General features: G+C 44.7%; 1 protein-coding gene across 3 annotated transcripts in view; it reads right to left on the bottom strand.

The window, feature by feature from the left end:
• Positions 1-15315, bottom strand: part of RNASE13 (ribonuclease A family member 13 (inactive)) — a 47092-nt gene that overhangs the window by 20323 nt on the left and 11454 nt on the right. For 2 of the 3 annotated variants that reach the window (XM_034994523.1, XM_034994522.1), the window contains exon 2: positions 2262-2472. The exons of the other annotated variant lie outside the window; for it this stretch is intronic. The gene's annotated coding sequence lies outside the window, so the exon portion shown is untranslated. The remainder of the gene's footprint in view (positions 1-2261; positions 2473-15315) is intronic. 3 annotated transcript variants of the gene reach the window in all.

Raw genomic sequence — 15315 nt, 5'->3', positions numbered from 1 at the left:
ATCCGGAAAACACTGGTTTTTAGGGGATCATTGCGGATTCTCTGCTTTTCCTCTCCTGAGCTACCTTCAGGGTCTAACCGTGGAGCCTCTTACGTCCTAGTCTGGCTGCGAGCACTTGGATGTTTCTTCTTGTTTCATAGAGTCTTAGTGCCAGGGAGCATTTTAGAAGTTATGCAACTTTATGCATCCTTGTGTTAGAAATGACGAGGATTCTGAGAGGCAACACAGGCACTGAGTGTCCCCTCTGGGCTAGCGAAGGGGGAAGACCCGATTCCTGTCCGAGTTTTCCAACCAGCTGGGAAGACTGGACACACATGTGAGAATCAAATAACAAAACAAGGTAGCACACGATTAAGGACTCAAATGAGTGGTACCAGGAAGCAATGCTGAAGGACGTTAGGTTTAGGAGGGATTAGCCTAGGGTGGACTTGACCGGCAGTGTTCACACATGTGATCAAGCTGAGCTCTGAAAAATGACTAACATTTGAGGGAGGGCTCTCAGGGAAGAAAAACAAAACAAAACAGAAGTACAGTTGAAAAGAGCAAAACATGCCCAGGAGACGAAAGGGAGACCAATCTGTTAGAATAGAATTTGGTGACCAGGTGACTCTTAGCCAATAAGGTAACTTCAATAAACGGGAAAGCAGTGTGGCAGAAAGGAACAACATAACTTTGGAGCCAGACCTACCTCATTGTCAATCTCACTTACTAAATCTGTAACCTTAACCTCGCCAAACCTCAGTTTTCTTTTCTGTAAAATGGGGGTAATAACATGGACCACATAATTGCTTTGTAGATAATGTTATATATAAAGCACAATGCCTTGGCACACAGTAAACACTCTTTAAAAGATTTATTTATTTAAGAGAGACAGAGAGTGTGCATACACTCATGAGTGGGGGGGGGCAGAGGGAGAGAGAGAGAGAGAATCTCAAGCAGACTTCCCACTGAGCGCAGAGCCTGACACAGGGCTCATCCCGGGACCCCAAGATCATGACCTGAGCTGAAATCAAGAGTCGGATGCTTAACCGACTTCTTTGGGAGGGTGCCAGCTAGTACTTACAGAAAAAAATATTTGATACATAAGGCCAATATCAAGTCCAGGAGTTCTGATGTTCCCAGTAGGGCAAATTAAATTAAAAACTTCTCAGGTTTTCTCATCTGTATCTCATATCTCATAAGCTTCTTGTATATTTTATTTCAGTTAGCTGTATATTAGTTGTCTTAAATTAGTTGTCTTAAAAATAATGTGTAAATTTCAATATCCTATGTAGAAACAGAAAAAAGTATTTACACAGATAAAAAACAAAAACAAAAACAAACCCACCCAGGTGCCCCAGTAAATACTTCTTTATATGATAGCTAGAATTCTTTTTTTTTTTAAGATTTTATTTATTTATTTGAGAGAGAGAGAGAGACACAGCGCGAGAGGGAACACAAGCAGGGGGAGCGGGAGAGGGAGAAGCAGGCTCCCCACTGGGCAGGGAGCCCGATGTGGGGCTCGATCCCAGGACCCTGGGATCGTGACCTGAGCCGAAGGCAGACGCTTAACGACTGAGCCACCCAGGCGCCCCGATAGCTAGAATTCTTAACAAAGTACCTATCACCGTGCCAAGCAGACCTTCACGGAATGGTGGTTAGTGGTATCCCTTGGCACAGCCTGTGCTGACTGGACCCATAAGGAGGGCCGTATTTAGTACCACCATACCATGCTAGACACCTTAACACTTCATCACATTGAATATATTTAATATACATATTCCTCATTCAGTATCATTCTTGCAGAAATGTATCTGAAATGATATTTAAAGATTTACTTCTGAAATTGACTACAAGTACTTTGCAATTGGTACCGCTCCTTCTGCAACCGTAGTACTTGAGAATTCCCATAAAATGAGAAAATCTCACCTAAGATTGCTTTGCAATGTAGTAAATTTTTATGAGTGCCAAATTTCAAAATAAATGAAGTCAACTTTGTTACTGTGGTAACAGGTAAGTACATATTTTACAGTTGATTTGAAGTTGACTTTTCCTTGATCGGAGCCTATATTGTTTTCTTCCCAGTCTCCGGTAGCATAGGCCCTTGAAAACTTCCCAAACCCTAGACATTGAGCTTCTAGTGCTTAATGGATAACAGGGCCCTGAGACTGTGGCAGTTGGGAAGAGTTATGACGAATGACTAGGATCAAACACATAATAGAAAGAACCCCTTTCCCAGGCCTGCCTGAGTGGGGTTGGCCAGCTGCAGGCTCAGCACTTACCTGAGGGAAAGCATGTTTGCAACTTAATTGGATTCAGGGCTTGCAAAGTCTGTGGTCAATCATCTTGGTCAGCACGAATGTTCATGCCAGCCCTTGGCTCCCGCCGCCATCCCCACCGTCACTCCAAAGCCTGGAGGCTTGGGTCTGCAACTGTTAATGAATAATCCCTTGGTGATCCTCCCAACCCCATGGGAGAGGTTCAGCTGAGGGCCTGCAAAAGAGAAATGACTTCCTGGATAAATATATATATATATATATATATTTTTTTTTTTTTTTTTTTTTGCTCCCTGGGGCCCAAGTCAGCTGTTGGCTGGATAATGTTCTCCTGGGCTCAAAAATCAATGTTTTGTGAGCTTTGTGGGGAGGAGAGCATGAAGAGATCCCTGCTGTGGAAAAGGTGAGCTGTGTTGGTGAACCAGGCTCCACCCTGGTGGCAGAGGGACAAACATCTCAGCAGTTTCCCCTCTGGCAACGCAGATCCTAGGAGACTCAGGGATTTGTGCTTCTTTGAGGAGCATTTTATCTCAAGGCAGTGAAGTCACGCAAATCCCAGAGGTTGAGATCCTGGGTGGGGTCCAACACAGCCACACGGACCCGAGAAGCTGTAGCCCAGAGCAAGTGTCCCAACTGCAGTCACTTGCTTCGTCCCTTGACAACTGTTGCAATATCCCCTTACTGCCGGTATTAAAACTTACTAAATATATACGTAGGGGCACCTGGGTGGTACTGTCGGTTGGGCGTCCGACTCTTGGTTTCGGCTCAGGTTGTAATCTCAGGGTGGTGAGACTGAGCCCTGCGTGGGGCTCTGCACTGGGTGTGGAGTCTGCCTGAGACTCTCTCCGCCCCACCTCTCAAATAAATAAATAAATCTTTTAAAAATATCTATATCTATATATATATAAATTTATAAAGATATATATATAAATCTTTATATAGATATATAAATAAATATTTATATAGATATATAAAATAAATAGTTATAGAGATATATAAATAGGGTGCCTGGGTGGCTCAGTTGGTTAAGCGACTGCCTTCGGCTCAGGTCATGATCCTGGAGTCCCAGGATCGAGTCCCGCATCGGGCTCCCTGCTCGGCGGGGAGTCTGCTTCTCTCTCTGAATCTTCCTCCTCTCATGCTATCTCTTTCTCTCTCTCAAATAAATAAATTTAAAAAAATCTTTAAAAATAAAAAAAAGAGATATATAAATAAATCTTTAAAAGATATATGTATATCTATATATATAAATTCTTTGGTTTTTTAAAATTTTTTTAAGTTTTATTTATGTATTTATTTTAAGTAATTTCTACACCCAACGTGGGGCTTGATCTCATGACCCTGACATCATGACCCAAGCCAAAGGCAGACGCTTAACCAGCTGAGCCACCCAGGTGCCCCTTTTATTTTTTAATTATTATATTTTCTTTTTTTTTTTAAAGATTTTATTTATTTGACAGAGAGAGACAGTGAGAGAGGGAACACAAGCAGGGGGAGTGGGAGAGGGAGAAGCAGGCCTCCCGCGGAGCAGGGAGCCCGACGTGGGGCTCGATCCCAGGACCCCGGGACCATGACCTGAGCCGAAGGCAGACGCTTAACGACTGAGCCACCCAGGCGCCCCAATTATTATATTTTCTTAAGTAATCCCTACGCTCAACGTGGGGCTCAAACTCACGACCCTGAGCTCAAGAGTCGCAGGGTCCACCGACTGAGCCAGCCAGGTGCCCCAGTGTCATCCAATTTTTAAAAATTCTATCCAGATATTGTTTTCAGGCAAAGACTCAGCCTGAGATCTGTGGCCTCTATTGGAAAGGGGGAGAAAGAATTTACCTCCTTGCTCTAATAGGAGACTTCCTCCTAAATGTTATCACAAGGATCAGAAGAGAATTATTGAAGGCAATGTTCCTGCACCACCCAAGACTACAAACAGAGACACACTCACTGTGCCCTCCCCCTATGGGAACCATTTTCTCCCTCCCTTTTCAGCCTGGCACCACACCAAAGGGCTGGGTTGGAAGTCAGAAAGCTCCTGGCCCCAGCTCTGCCATTCATAGGTGGCCTCTTTCACGAACTCCGGCTCCTTCATCTGTACAATAAGGAGTTGACTGAGATATGTCTAAGAACTCTTCCAGCTCTGACACTCTATCATTCCAAGACTTTCTCCAACAAGGAAAATGTCTGCTGCAGAAAAAACCCAAAACTACCATGCTGCTTGACCAGCTGGAGCAGTGACTCTCTTACTGGGAGCGACTGTTTTTCTAGCTTCAGTGAGCAAGTAGGACACAGAACAGAAAGGAATCAGCCTCACTCCACAACCTTAATACTGACTCGGGAACGCCTGAGCTAGGCTGGGGGAGTGGAGTGTGGACCCTTAGCCCATTTTTCTTCCAAGATTCGTACCCTTGTGGTCTGACTTCTCAGTGTTTCAAACAAGAAACCTGGGAGTGTGGAAAAGAACAGGGGCATTGGAAACCAAGAAGCGTTGATTAAAATCCTGTATCTGACTCTCTTTAGCTGTGTGGCGATGGGCAATTTCCTTAACTTGTCTGAGCCTCAGTTTGCTCATATATTAAAAAAAGTAATCATACTTGCCTCATAAAACTCTTACGAGGGACAAACAATATAAGTATTTACGGGGGGGCATAAAAAGGCACATTCTCTGCTGGGACTGAACCATAAAATGTCAGTGGTGGTCTTAAATGTCTGAGGCCATAGAAGCCCTGCAATAACTGCCTTAGGGTACGAAATTCTTGGAGGGGTGAGCAGGGCTCCCCCCGTGGTGTCGTACTCCTCCTCTGTGTCGTTACTCCCCTATGAGAGATGCCACCTGTCAGACCCGCAGCGTAGCCTGCAAGGACAGCCATGAGAACTGGGCCACCTGGGCCAAGGGCCTGTGTCCTTTACATGCGAGCTCATCTCAGGGAGTGTCCAGACTGCTGTACAAGAAGAAGCAGGTGACCACTCCTCACACCATGGCCTGTGTCCCTCCATGGCAGAAAAGGATGGCCTGGTTCCAGCTGGTATCAGCGGTCCCTGTGCACTTGGATAATACTATCTATAGCCAGGTGCCCCCCGCCGCCATCTCCACCCCAAGCTCTGCACACTCCGGACATCGCTGCTGAATTTCCACCCTTGCGTTCTCGACTAATCCTTCCCCTTTGCAAATGCCGCTTCCCTCCCACACACCCAGCTTCACATACTCTTAATTCCACGGGGGGGTTTATGGATGAGGAAAGAGGAGTCATTCTCTTTAGCCCTTCACTGTCGCTTATTTGTTTCTGAGTTTGATACTGTGTGGCCCTTCCAGGGTCAAGCACTGAGGATCTCAGCGAAGGTGGATCCAGGTTTTGTGGGGCCTAAGGCGTGTATAATTTTGGAGACCTTCGTAAAGAAAAGCAATATAAAATGGCAAATGCCAACCAGGTTAGGGCCTTGGGAGGGCTGTGTTTGGACAGTTCAGAGGGACCCAGGCCGGGAAGATTATCTAAGAAAGAAAGGCAGGAAGATCTGCCTGGGTTCCCTGTACCGGACCAAGGTGTCTCGTTTTGCTGCAATGAAAGACTCTGTTCTTCCCCACTGAGTGTGCGTTACTATCCTGGGGAAAGTATGGAGGTTTGGAAACCCCATCTTGCCTCTCAGGCATCAGCTTCACCTGCTCTGTGGGCAGGAGGGAGGGCAGCACCTTGAGCCAGCGCGGGCTTGGAGGCCCAGCAGGGCCGGTCTCCCACCCACTTGAGAACTGCCTGGTGGTCCTCTCTCACTTAGGGGAAAGGAAGGGGAGGAAGAGCACGTTGTGCCCCCAGATGCCAGTCAGATCTGAGGCCTGACCTCCACCCCTTTGTCTGTCCTCATGCCTCCTTGATACGACCCACAGCAGGAACCTCAGATTTCTGAAGTGAGTCTCTCTCTCCCTGGGGAATTTCAGAATTAGGACCTTCCCAGAATGTTGACCTGGTCCCAATTAGTGCTTCTCTAACTATGAGGAGGGAGCAGTTTTGTAGGCAGTCTGCCACCGACCAATGTCTTCACAAAACACGATAAAGTGAATTACTAGAAAAATGAAATAGAGCATATACATATAGAAAACACAAGGCCGAATTTCTCATTCTTAGATTCAATTAACATAAAAGCACTCTACCAAATTGGCATAAAAGTGTCTCGATGCTTCCTCTCAGTTTCTATACTTTTCTTGTGAGACGCTCAGAGAAAAACATGCACATATTATACACATATGGGCACATAGATACTAACATGAGACCCACACATCCACATCCATACACACACACAGGGACACATTCATACACGTGCACGTGTGTGGACAACACACACCAACACTCAACAGCGAAGCAGCCCCTCTCCTTCCCTCCACCAACTCTGCTTCCTTCCCGTATTTAGAAGGAGATTTTCCTACACAGATTAGAGGTCCGAATAAGCCAAGGGTGTTTGGGGAGACGTGAAGTGGCAGAGAAAGCAGAGAATCCAACAGTTCTGACGCCCAGCCCTCTTCCCTGCTTCCTAGAGAAAGAGAGTGAAGGCAGAGCTCCCCATGACCTACCACACCCACACTGGCCCACCCCAAATATAGCACCCCCCCACCCCACCCCCGTAACATCCCAGCGCCCTGCCACACCACATTCTGCCCATAACTATCGCTGTCTGGCCACCCCTCTGCTTCTAACCAAAGAAGACGTGCTGGAAGTGAGAGAAAAACAACATTCTCCTACACCCCTGGCATCTCCCCAGCGTCGTGGGCAGCTCCACTTCCTCTGTCTGCACCTTAAGTGAGGGTGTTCCTCAGGGGCCTATTCTTAGCTCTTTTCTTCTCACAACAACGCTCTCAAGAGGCACTTGATACACGCCCAGGGCTTCAAAGGCCACTTACCTGCTCCCAAGAGCATACCTCCATCCCCCATCTCCCAAATGCCAGGCCATCCACCTGCCCTTACCAGCCCCTTCCTTGGGGCTGCAAGCGTCTGAAGAAAAACACTCAGAACTGAGCTCATGATATGCCTGGCTTCCACACTTGCCCCTCTTCCTGCAATCTCCCAGTCTTGGTTGGTGGAAACATCATACCCAATCATTCAAAGGCCTCGTCTAAGAGACACCTGTATGAACTCATTCTTTCTCGTTCCTTTGCTTCTCCGGTAATTCACCATCTATCCCAGGTACTGCCTTAAGAGGGCGCAAAAGTTCTTGGGTTTTCTTTTTTCCAAATATGCTGGGTTCCTAACGTATGCCCAACACACATGAGGGTTTGGAGGGGGCTGTGATTTGGAGTTAGACAAACACACCTAAGTTGTTGCAATCAAGGATTCGTTATCTAGCTTGGGAGGCAAGTGAAAACAATACCTTTGAAACACCATCTAACGATAACAGAAAGTACAATGATATAGAAAGTAGAGAAAGTATAGTGAAATAGATTCGAGAACAGTTTTGTCCCACCTCTCCTAGGGTTTCATTCATCCCAACTAAGCAAACCTATTCTCTGTTAAATACAAATCCTGTTACATGGGGCACCTGGGTGGCTCAGTCAGTTAAGTGGCTGCCCTCGGCTCAGGTCCTGATCCCAGGGTCCTGGGATAGAGTCCCTCATCGGGCTCCCTGCTCAGCAGGAAGCCTGCTTCTCCCTCACCCTCTGCCGCTGCCCTTGCTTGCGCTCTCTCTGTCAAATAGGTGAATGAAATCTTAAAAAAATAAAACAAAACAAAAAAACCCACAAATCCTGTTACATGTTTCCGGCATACCCCCAGGGCTATAACCAGTCAGGCACCATGACAAGAAATCAGACCATTCAATATCTGTAAGAGTGGTGGCCCCAGAAACTGGAAAAGAGTGTGGAAAGAATTCAGAATAGACTAAATCCTTCAATAGATTAATTATATCCAAACAAGTTGTATAGCAACCTGGGTAGGAGTTTCTGACATCCGTGTGTGTAGGTTGAAGAATTAGATGAAGCGTAACTTGAACCTAGGGGGCCCTGGACTGTGGAACTGGCCCATTCAGAGAGCAATGATACAGCATCCATGGAAGAGTGCTCCGTGGGGCAGTTGGGGGCCTGAGAAGAGCTACCCAAGAGTCTTGGGACAAAATCTCTGCTGGGCCACTCAGAACATGTTTCCAAAAAGGTACTTGGGAAGGGGCTTCCCAGGCATCTAGGATGACACAGTTCTCCCTTAGTAGGTAAGTTTGTTTTAACATCCAGAAAATTTTAAATTAAGGATAGAAATATTTAAAACAATCAAACACATAGCATTAATATGTTGTATTAAGAAATTTGTGCGTATTTGGTATTTTAGGTATTTGCAGTATTTTAAAAAATTTTTCATCTGTTAATTAATTGGCCTTACAATTCTAATTTAAAATGTGTAATTGGGGGGGCACCTGGGTGGCTCAGTCGGTTAAGTGTCTGCCTTCGGCTCAGGTCATGATCCAGGGTCCTGGGGTGGAGCCCCGCATCGGGCTCCCTGCTCAGCGGGGAGTCTTTTTCTCCTTTTGCCCCTCCCCTTGCTCCTGCTCCCTGTCCCTCTCTCTCTCTCTCAAATAAATGAATAAAACCTTAAAAAAAAATAAAATGTGTAATTGGTTTAGATGTGTGATTTGTTTTGTTTTTAGATTTTATTTATTTATTTGACAGAGAGAGAGAGAGGCACGTGCACAAGCAGGGGGAGCTGCAGGCAGAGGGAGAGGGAGAAGCAGGCTCCCCAGGCAGCAGGAAGCCCCATGTAGGGCTCAATGCGGGGCTTGATGCGGGGCTTGATGCGGGGCTCGATCCCAGGCCCCTGGGATCATGACCTGAGCCAAAGACAGACGCTTAACCAACTGAGCCACTCAGGCACTCTAGATGTGTGATTTGAAGTAGAACTTTCCTTTAAAGTGGGCTTTGGGAAAAAAAAAACAAAAAAACAATAAAGTGGGCTTTGGGAAAAAAATAAAAATAATAAAATAAAATTAGTTTGGGAACATTGAAGGAAACAAGAATTGAATCACCATATTTATAAATTGTTTAGATTTTAGTGTTTTAGGTATTCAGGAATGCTTTGTTGGTTTGTCAGATTACTTCATAAGGACATGGAATATGTCAAATGTATAAAATATATTTTTTAATGTTTAAAATAGTCTTATTAACTACATTTATAAATAGTACCAAATCGTCATCAAATACAATCCTTTAAGTGATTATTAAAATGTACTTGTTTGTAAGTTAAACGTAAAAGCCTAAAGGGGCGCCTGACTGGCTCAGTTGGTAGAACATGAAACTCTTGATCTTGGGATTGTGAGTTCAAGCCCCACATTGGGAGTAGAGTTTACTTAATACATACATACATACATAAAATTTTAAAAACCCATCAAGCCTTAGGGAAGAACTGGGCTTCTGATTTGCATCTTTCATATAGGGAACATAAATTCAAAATTCTTAAAAAATCAAGGTAGCCCTCTGAATATTTTTTCTGGGAACCAAAAGGACATTTTAAAAAATTCACATTGACACTACAAGACCAGCCGGTTCTCTGCACTGTTTGCATCGACACAATGAACAGTGAGCTTTGGTGATTGTATTTGCTGTTGTTCCCACATTTGCTGATTTTACTGAGCCCTCAGAAGGAAGGTGGTCACTGATGACGACACAGTGGCCCAGGCTCAAGCTCAAGGCCTCCTGCCGCAGTGGTGGCCCCAGCGCTGAACCCGGAACCGTGTCTCTCCTCACTGCCCTCCTGCCTCTGCCTTGTGCTGTCTCCGGGTGGGTCATTCCGCTGACTTGCATTCTGGAGAAACTGCGAAAGGGGAGCAGGACTTCCGCAAGGCCAGTGTGGCATTGGCAGAGAAATTCAGCAAAATACCCTCCAAGAAAAAGTCAAACTCAGGGACTATGGCTGAGTCTTCATCCCCAATAGGGGCTTTTCCTCCCTGGCCAAGTCTGCAGTTTTAAAACTACATTTTACTAGGTAGGTGACTTTTAAAAAAACAAAACCCCAAACCAACAGATTGTTAAGCAACTGGTTCCTTCAGTAAATCAGGCTGTTTGCCTGGAAGAGAGAGAGAGAGAAACACCCAGTATGTTCATGGTGAGGAGGTGAAGTTATATTAGTGGAATTAGGACTACTATATTCCAACAATTACAGGTACTCTGGGGACAAAACCTCCACATTAAAAAAAAAAAAAAACACCTAATTTTAAATACAAATATCTTTTGGCAGAATAAAAAAAACAAGACAACGTAACAATTACTTAGAATCAACTTAGGTACTGGGTTTGGCTTGGGAGCATTGGGAGGCATGGCACAGCATAGAGAGAAAGTTCTGGAATAAGAGGTCTTAAGAATGGGTGGCATATGGGCAGAGACCTGGAAGTAGACAATGAGCACAGAACAGGAGATGTCAAGGAACTGGAGACAAATTTGAACCCACATGCTTAGCAGTTCTGAAGTTGGGGGTGGGGTAGAAGCCTGACGTCATGCTGTTGTAATTCCCAGATTGCGGGCTCCTGGAGGACTCTGCTGGGAGGCTGCCAGTGAGGGTTCCAGCTGCCTCTAGACATCCCTGGCACACGTTAGGCCTTCATAAGTGTTTGTTTAACGAACTTTGTTTTGAGAGCAAAGGAAAGGGGCTAGGAAAATACACAGACTGCAAATCTGGAAAGCTTATAAAACAATTTTTTAAAAACTCTCTCATGCTTAAAATTTCCCGGAAAGGAGGAATCTCTACCTGTGGAGGCAGCCTGCGCCATTTTCTGGCAGCTCTAAATATTCCAAATTGCCCTATGTAGAAACTAATCTACATCTCTGTCACTGCAGCAACTCGCCGATGCCCAGTCACTGTGAGCCATTCAGAATAAATCCAATGCTTCTTCACACTCAATCTCTTAAGTGTTTTAAGGGAGTTCCGTGACCCTTGCCCTCCAAAGACTGCCTCGCCAGACAATAACAAGAGCTATAAAATGGCTCCTACTCTTTGATCCAATAATTCCACTTGGCAAAATATGCTAAATGGAAATAATTCAAATTGGGGAGGAATAAATGTATGCGTATCTGTTAATACTCTGTGTAACGGAGAAAAGTGAGAAATAATACGAACTCCTCAAAATTGAGAGCGACTAAACAGATGACGGGCAAGTGCTTAGTGATTTAACTGAGCTACCACTCCAGCTGAAGACAAATGTACAAAAAGTATATTGATGTATGGGAATGTGGACGGGCAATGCTCTGTGAAGAAACCAGAATATAAAACTGTGTTTTCAAATGAACTACAACTATGTAAAAGAATCTCTGGCCTGGCCCACCAATAAAGTCTGCAAGTGATTTTGGAAACCTTCCAGAACATCCTCTCCAAACCATGCCTCCTCCAGATTCACCTAGCCCCCCAGTGAAACTACAACGGATCCAGATGACATTCCACCTTTGGTTTCTTTTTTTAAATTGAAGTATAAATGACATACAACATTATATTAGTTTCAGGTACACAACATAATGATCCCATACTTGTATTTATTGCAAAATGATCACAAGTCTAGTTCACAATCGCCACCAGAAATGGTACAAATTTTTTTTCTTGTGGTGAGAACTTTTAAGATCTGCTCTTATCAACTTTCAAATATGCTATATAGTATTATTAACCATAGTCACCATGCTGCACTGGAAGCATGTACCTTTTGGTTTGTACCTTTTGACCCCCTTCACCCATTTTGCCCACCCCCCACCTCTGGCAACCACCAGTCTGTTCTCGTGTGTGCTCCTGTGTGTGTGTGTGTATTTTAGATTCCACATATAAGTGAGATCATATGGTATTTGTCTATCTCTGACTTATTTCACTTAGCATAATGCCCCCAAGGTCCATCCGTGTTATAGCAAATGGCAAGATTTCATTTTTTATGACTGAATAATATATCGTTTATATACCCACATGCCACGTTTCCTTTATTCATTTGTGCATTTGATGGACACTTCGGTTGTTTCTATACCCTGGCTCTTGTAAATAACACTACAATGAACGTAGGGGCACAGATATCTTTTCGAATTTGTGTTTTTGTTTTCGTCAAAGAAATACCCAGAAATGGAATTGCTGGATCATATGGTAATTCTATTCTTTTTTTTTTTTTAAAGGTTTTATTTATTTATTTGACAGAGAAAGACACAGCGAGAGAGGGAACACAAGCAGGGGTAGCGGGAGAGGGAGGAGCAGGCCTCCCGCTGAGCAGGGAGCCTGATGTGGGGCTCAATCCCAGGACCCCGGGATCATGACCCGAGCTGAAGGCAGACGCTTAACGACTGAGCCACCCAGGCGCCCCTGGTAATTTTATTCTTAATTGGACCTCCATACTGTGTTCCACAGTGGCTGCACCCCACATTTGGTTTTAATTCTGTCCTGTGTATTTTCCACATGCAAATATCAACCGCAACCAAAGAACTTGTGAGGGCTAAGTCCAGGAAGAAAGCAAAGCTAAGCAGCAGACCCCAGGCATCAGGCCCCACTTGCTCCTAGTTTCCACCTCTCACTTCTTCCCACCACTGTTCCTGTTCTATGGGGGTTTCTGCTTCCCTTACAGTTTTCAGCTGGATTAGGGATATCTTTTGGGACCTGGTCAGACTTTATCTAGGATACAGCAGTGATGAAATAGACAAAGGTCCTCATCTTCATGGAGCTTATTTTCAAATGATATATGGTGGCGTGGGCAGGCCTATTATGAGAGACAGGACATAACTAAACAAGTACATAATCAAATAGAGATAAATCTATGAAGACAACAAAACAAAATAACATCATTAGGAGGGACGATGGGTGAGAGACCACTTTAGATCAGGTGGTCATGGAAGACATTTGAAAATACAACACTTTAGTAAAATCCCGAAGGATGAGAGTCAGCCCCTAGAATTGTGAAAGGGAGCATCCAGGTGGAAGGAAAAGAGAAGAAGAAGTCCCCAAATTAGGAATAAGCAAGGTATGCTTTAAGAACTGAAAGAAGGCCGGTAGTGGCTTCCCGCCTAAGGGGGGGGCTGAGAGAACGGGCTGGAGAGATAGGCAGGGGATCTGACTGGAGTTTGTCGTGGCTGTTTTAAGATTTACTTATTTATTTTTAGAAAACGAGAGCACAGGTGCGAGAGGAGGGGCAGAGGGAGAGAGAAAGGGAGAGAGACCCTCAGGCAGACTCCCCACTGAGCGCGGAGACCAACGCGGGGCTCGATCCCATGACCCCGAGATCATGACCTGAGCCGAAATCAAGAGTCAGACTCTCAACCAACTGAGCTACCCAGGCACCCCTGACTGGAGTTTTTAGAAGACGCTCTGGGGAGGGTGCAGCTTCTTAGGAGGTAAGAGTAGAGTAGAGAAACCAGTATGGAAACTCATACACCACCACAGGCAAGATGGTGGTGGCAGTGTGGACTCTGATGACACGTAGCTCAGATAACAACTGAACACTTTTAAAGGAAGATTACCAATAAAATAAAGCCAAAACTAAGGGGGGGATTCAACAAAAAATAGAATTAACATATATTACTGTATAATACTGCACAGATTTCTTATCCTATAAATAACTAAGGCTTTGGCCCCAGTTTCCTTGGAAGACACAGGTAACAAGAACATGTTCTCTCAAGTCCATCCCTTCCTGTCTCTAAAACTCTCCTTTGTGGTCCTTCATTAATTCCCCTTGCCTTGAGGCATGGGACCAAAGCGGGGTCCTGGTCACTGCTATGCTCCAAGTGGACCAATAGTGAGCAGCCTACAGCCCCAACCCTACACGGAATAGCAATTGCATCTCTTGGTGCACAGAAACCAGGTAAAAAACATTACAGATCCAAATGTTTCTTCCACCCACCTTCTCTCGTGTTTGGATAACACTCCTTCCCTAGCAAAACCATGTTGGAAATTTCTTGGGGATTATTTTAACTATTACTTCTTCTAGAACAAGTCTAGAAAAAAAAGATTTTTATTGTCGGACCCACGGGGACATATCTGTCACTTTTAGAAGCTCTTTCAGCACTGGCTGTTACAAAAATAAACACTTTTTAACATGATGGGTAGGTGGTAGAAAAGGTAGAAAAGGTGAGGTAGTGTTTAAAGTGCTTCTTTTATGGACTCTGACAGCCTCGATGAAACCCTGTAACTTAGTAGCCGAGAGTGAAGGCTCTGGAGTCAGACTGCCTGGGCTCAAATCCTGGCTCTTCTACTTACTGTGTAGCTTCCAGCAAGTTACTTAACTTCAATAAGTCAGAATTTCACCTGTAAAATGGGAGTTTGGCAAGCTCCAAAGACTCTGAAATCGGTGAACTATGGTGAGGCCGGTTTGTGAATGCAAGAGAAGGCTTCTAAGCCTGGGCTGTTCCCAAGCTCCAATTCCTCCCCTATAATCTCTCCCCTTCACATCTCCCCAAAACACACTCATCAACATACAATCTATTGAACAGACACACACACACTCTTAGGTAAGAACCTGCATTCTGGGAGAGAGGGTATTTAACCATTATAAGTATACATGTCACTTTACTTAATAAACCTTTCTCACTTAGTACAAATTAAAACGACTCCTGAAAAGGAGTAACTGGATCCCAGACCTTGCATCCAAACTCCATCCCCCTACGGGTTCAAAAACTTTCAATGGCTCCCATTTCTCCATAGGAAAAAAAAAATGATCCACTCCTTTTTTTTCCAGGAGTTCATGGACTCCTGGAGCCAGCTCAATTTATATTCCACTTCCTAATTATAGGAACCTTGGATTCTACCAGTTGTTTCCCAAACAATTTGCTTGAGTATAAGGAATGTAAGACCCAGTAAGGGAAAGTTCAGACTCTTTCTCAACACTTGAAATGGGTTAGCTGGATTTGAAACAAGTGAGTAAGAGTCATAACATATCCTCTAAGAAAGTTTCCTAAGTGCTGGCCTCTGTAACCAGCTACTGGGCAGCATTTATAGAGTGGACACCAGGGGGTAGCAAAATCTCACTCTCCCAGGTCCCCAGCACTAATTACAAGGAGGCTAGAGAGCCTCAGTGACTCCGGGGCCCATAGCCCATTGATGAAAAAGAGTTCCAGCTCCCTGCCTCTAACTCTGCTGAGAACATGGTCACTGGA

The sequence above is a fragment of the Mirounga leonina genome, unplaced genomic scaffold (genome assembly GCF_011800145.1).
Source record: "Mirounga leonina isolate KUSES-001 unplaced genomic scaffold, KU_Mleo_1.0 Mir_91, whole genome shotgun sequence".
Classification (NCBI taxonomy): domain Eukaryota; kingdom Metazoa; phylum Chordata; class Mammalia; order Carnivora; family Phocidae; genus Mirounga; species Mirounga leonina.
This window is presented reverse-complemented; position numbering and strand designations above follow the sequence as displayed.